Source organism: Microtus ochrogaster, chromosome 22, assembly GCF_000317375.1.
Source record: "Microtus ochrogaster isolate Prairie Vole_2 chromosome 22, MicOch1.0, whole genome shotgun sequence".
NCBI classification, from domain to species: Eukaryota; Metazoa; Chordata; class Mammalia; order Rodentia; family Cricetidae; genus Microtus; species Microtus ochrogaster.
In genome coordinates this window covers 25,956,096-25,961,575 of record NC_022023.1, presented here as the reverse complement: position 1 = coordinate 25,961,575, position 5,480 = coordinate 25,956,096, and the positions used below count along the sequence as shown (strand labels likewise).

General features: G+C 47.8%; 1 protein-coding gene across 1 annotated transcript in view; it reads left to right on the top strand.

Annotated features, from left to right (window-relative positions):
* Positions 1-5,480, top strand: part of Adamts17 (ADAM metallopeptidase with thrombospondin type 1 motif 17) — a 302,714-nt gene that overhangs the window by 199,210 nt on the left and 98,024 nt on the right. The gene's annotated exons all lie outside the window — the stretch shown is intronic.

The window sequence follows — 5,480 nt, the reverse complement described above, 5'->3', positions numbered from 1 at the left end:
AAAACAAAAAACCCAGGGTAGCTAAAACAATCCTTTTCCATTTCCACTCAGCTCTCTGTGGGGTTATTGGTTGCTGCCTTGCTTTGGTTTTAAACCCGTTTGCTTCGTGTATTTAGGGGAGAGGTCCCACTTGAGCAATCCCATCATAAACTTCTACTTACGGCTAACAGCTTTTGAACAGCTCAGTACTTTGGTTCCCTTATCATCGTAGCATCCAAAACTGCTGTCTGCCCAGCCCTCCCTCGTGGGGAGGCTCCTTGAGGATTCTGATGGGTCTAGAATGCATTTCAGCACCCATTTGCCTCCTGTTCCAGTCTGCCCACTTAACAAATACTTAGATCTGATGGGTGCTACCTTTGACCTGGAAAGCCCAGCCATGTTTGATAAGGATAGCTTACAGGCGAGTGGCATTTAGCCTTTGAAAGAGAGGCCTCAGGTTCAGGGTTTTGCGAGGGGAGTTTGACCCATCGTCCTCTGGGGTGAAATTGCCAAGACTGATTACGTCTGTGGTTCCATTTCCCTCGGTATAAACAGAAGCCAGCATTTTTTTTAAAGCATTTCAGAAGGGCAACAGCGAAATAATAAATGGCTGATTCAGATGGCTGATGATAAGGGTTCCTCTGAAGCCCTGCTTTCTAAAAGGCACAATAATTCTAGCTGAGCCGTGAGAGCAGCGAGCCCTGTGGTTGGGCTCTGGCTCCTCGCGAGGTCCATTGTAAGTGCCCTATTCACAGCTGCTATCAGTGCGGAATTCTTTGGCAAGTGACGCACAGTTTAGTAAAGGGGGGCAGCATTTTCTCTCTCCCTTCTCTCCCCTCTTTTAAAAAGAATTCTTGCAGAGGTAGATTTTTCCGAAGGAGGACTCTGAACCACAAGTCCATCCCACCTCCAAGGGAAGACAAAGCCTCTCCTCAGCAAAGATGCCAAAGAGGAAAAGCCTTCAGACAGAAACCCTCTGAGGTGGCTGCCTGCCAAATCAGACGGTTTCTGCTTTTCCTGTGGGATCTCAACACATTAGAAACATTCAAGGGTTCAGACCCGTGTGACCGGGCCAACAGCAGGCTCCATGCCCACCAAAGTGTTAGAAAGCCGTGTCTGGACAAAGTAGCCTTTCCAAGCTCCCTTGTATCAGGCGGCAGACCCACCCACCCCACCCCCAGTCTGAAGGAATAAGGGATGTGAGGGTCAGAGCTGTGAGTCCCGCTCCACTGAGCAACCCAAAAATGGAGGCTCATTGTGACAAAGGTACAGGGTGTTCTCAAATGACCCAATGAGGGGCTGGCACCAAGATTTCTAAAGATATTAAGGCCATCCATGACTTTCAGGACTTACCAGTGGGGACCTTGCCCCTGCTGCAGGCTGCCCTTTCTCGAAACTTCTGTATGTCCAGCCAACCAGGGAAGCCAACAATTCCTCTTAAGTAAATCTATATCCTGTCTGAATCCATTTGACCTGAATTCTTTGAGGCCAGTTATGGCTCGGGATTCAGAGCTTGGTAGTGTTTGAACGGCTATGAGGGTTCAACAGCCACATAGTAACATCTCCACTGGGACCCAAGGGAGCACATGACAGCCGGCCAGGGACCCCTAAGGAGAGGAAGGGACACTCACTCCTATCTGGGAAGGCTGGATTTGTAGCCAAATAGTTTGCCACATATATAAGAAAACACTCATTGTCAGAGCTTCTCACATTTCTGAATTATAGTAAATAAGGTAACCTAACCTTCTCTGGGTCTACCAGCCGTGAGAACTGGTCCCTCTGTATCATAGAGTGCCAATGCTGAGTTATCAGGAAAAAGACTGGCCAATCTGGCTGTGGTCACGTGTTGAGTGCTGTTCCTGTTAACTAAGACCTGTCTGGAGGGTCTGTCCTCACCGTCATGGTGAGGGAAGACTCTGATTGGTCTGTGTATAGTCAGGTGGACTCTAACTGACCCAGTCAGCTAAAGCTGGAACCCGGGGCCTGGTTATGAAGTCCTGGTGGGTAGCTTGTGGGAGAGAAGATTGAGTGGCCAAGACAGAAGACAAGATAGAGCTCAGATGAGCACTCCCTCCAGCCTCAACATTAGGTAGACTCTGCCTCAGTAAGACTTCGTTACTGAGTCCAAGAGAGAACAGTAAGAACACAGTGGGTCGTGTTCCTGGTGGAGCTCGAGAGGAATTCCAGATCTCTGTAAGCTCATAGAATTGTCAGCTCTCGAGCCCCAGAGCCTATCTTGTCCTGGCTGTGGCATCCTCTGTTCAGTCAGAAGTCCTTCCCAACAGGCAGGCCTCTGAGAAGCCAGACAGAAGCCTCAGCCAGAATTCATCTTACTACACGCCCTCGTCAGCCAGAATTCATCTGAGGACACACCATCCATGCAGAGACGTGTTCCAGGCATCTTTCCTTGCTGTGTGTGACTATGTAACTTTTAAGCTTTCCATCCCCTTCTATGCTCCTTGGGGATGGTGGTACACGCCTTTAATCCCAGCACTCAGGAGACAGAGGCAGGTTGAGGCCAGCCTGGTCTACATGGTTCCAGGAGAGCCAGAGCTACGAAAACAAACAAACAAACAAAAAACAATAAAGTAAAAGCTCTTGCCCTGTGCTCACCACCACCTCGCATTTTTTAATGGGATCTTTTATCTTGGAGATTTCACTTCCCACTCCTAGGAGCCCTTTTAGAGAGTTTTGAGGAATTCTGAGCCACTTTCTCATGATTTAAAAAAGATTATCCTCGATCCCTTTGAGAGGAAGAACTATTCCTTGCTAGAGGTAGGGGCGCCCTGCATTCTGAGTGTCATCCTCAGAGGGGGGGAAAGATGGACAAATGAAGGTAGTTCTGGTCAGTGAAGGACTCTCCACCTCCGACCTCTGTTCTGGAGCCCTGGGGCCCTTGGCTGCCTGAGCCTGGCTGGCAGCATCTGCACCTGGCAGCATCAAGGGCAGACAGAGCTCAGTAGAATGCCTTGCCTTAGATCACAGCCAGCATCTGTCCATCCGAGTTACTTCTCCCAATCCAGAGTCTCTGCTTCTCTGAAATTTGCACCAAAGAACCAAAACAAACAACTTTTATCCCTTTCCGTGCTGGAACTTTCCACGGACTCCAACTTCCCTCAGAACAGCTTCTGCCATTCTGCCCAAATCCCATTGCCATTTCTGTTCTAATCAGAGCGTACACTTAGAAACCGAAACCATAAATATTTATGAACAGTGTGGTTTGTTTTAGGCAGTACCACTTTATCCCTTGGTATTCGGGGCCCCCCAAGGGTTCCTCATTCAAAGTAAACAGTGATGGTCAAAGGAACACCAAGATGGAACAGAGAAGCGCATGTCTATTCCTGCTGGAGGAAATGTAGGTGTTCTATGAGCCCCATGCTCATCTGTGCAATGGAACAGCGGCAACCCACACTACACTCAGGACTGTCGACACTCCTTAGCATCTTGTCTGGCATGGAGAAGATCATAAATGCCTATGATTTCTTCTTTATCGCATCATTATCATAACTGCTATCAAATGAATCACCTTAAACCTCGTTACCCCCAGTGGTGAATCAACACGTTAGTCCAAAAGGGATTAAGACCCCTAGTTTCCAGCTGCTTCTTCACAGTAAGACCTTAGAGGTGGCATAGGAGGTACCACTGGTGCAGTAGACCCCTATTCATTCAGACTACAGTGCTGTGCTGTACCCCCAAGGCACTCACAGGGAACCTTAAGCCCCTGACAACCTGTCATTAATCACATCCGCTAAGCTTCCTAGAAGTTGACCTCGGTCTCCATCCCTGTCTTTCATGGCCCTTCTATCACTGGCTGCTTTCTTGGTGCACTTCCTCTAAATGAAGGGACAGCCGCTTCCCACGGCCCACCTGGAACCGAGGCATTTCCTCCAGAGCAGGCACTGCTCTCCATGTGCTCACCTGAGACGTGTGTCATGTGACCTGTCTCATGCAAGGGTTACTCCACCCCCATCCATCAGATCACGAGGGCCCCGAGAAGCGTGTGTCACGCTTTGCCCTGTTCTCGCACTGCCTGTAGAGTGCTTGAGGCTCAGTGCTCCAGCCATGCTTGATGAATAAGCAGCTTGCCTGGGAAAGAGTAGCCCTCTGTCTGCTCTTCAAAATCAGTTGTTTCACTCTGACTAGACAGAACTGAGCTGAACCTGAATCCCAGGAGCTTCTTCCTCATACGCTCGGGTACCCTCCCATAGAGCTGGTTGATCATGGGCTGTCATGCAATCATACAAACCCTTGAGACTGGCTAAGACAGCATGTCTGCTCTGACAAGTCTTTTCCAATGATGATGCCAAGACCCTCCTCCAATGGCAAACACACCTGAGCCCCTCCCTTGCTTACCACCAAAAAAGACTTAGTGGGGAAGGATTCTGATGGAGACCAAGAGCCCAACAAGGTAGCATAAGTTCTCTGTGGTTCTGTTAAGGTTTCCTTTCAAAATAATTCCACAAATGAGTTAGGTTAGGTGGTAGAGGAGGCAAGAAGGCACGTGACTCTTACTCAATCACTTACAGAGATGAGATCCATTCAGTTGTTCAAATATATTTACTGAATCCTATGAACATGAACCTTAAGTTCTAGCTCTGGTCTGGAGACAGAAGGTGAAAGCATGCCCCCTGTCCCCTAAGGGTACCTGTACTTCAATGTGAAGGTACAGGTGGAAAGCCCTCCCTCCAAAATATTTGCAACTGGAAGTCTTTTGACCTGGGCTGTTTCAGATTTGGCAGTATTTGCATGTACATGATAAGCTGGAGGGGATGTTGGATTTGGCAGTATTTGCATGTACACAAGGAGCTATTTTTGTGATGACACACAAATTGAAACATGAATTTTATTTATGGCTTATATACATGTTATACATACAGTGTGAACATAATCTTACATTTTTTTATTTAATGTGCTTGTATTTTGAGTGCTTCTATTGCATGAGGGCAGATGTGGAATTTTCTGTTTGTAGTGTCATGGAAAAGTTCAGAAGATTTTGGAATTTGAAGTTTTGGGGACCTTGAGTCTTTAGTATTTCATTATTAATGGAACCTGCCTGTAAGAAATCCCTTTACATCTAGGATTTGTTTAAGCTATTTTAGGATATCAGGTCAATGACCCGGGCTTGAGTGGATGTGTGTGCCAAGTGCACATGCCTGTCCTGTCCTGTGTAGGGGTAGAAGAGAGAGCTCTGGATTGGAAGCTTCTAGTTGCTAGAAGCCTCCTAAAGAGCTGCGTAGAAAGCACAGGAAGAGGGATCAGCATAGACCAAGACAGAAAAGCTTGGTGTGGTCTGCAAACCCACACTGTTCCAGAAGCAGAGGGAACAGGGACTTTCATCTGGCTGCTGACATGGCTCTCATGAGTTGTCACAGTCTCTGTGTCCTGTTTCTAGACCTTTGTTCAGTTTCTTCCAGGACCTTCAGGCCTTGTGTCACACAGCTGGGCAAGCAGGGAGCACTAGATCTTTCTTAGTGGAAACAGACTAACCATCTTAGGAAACA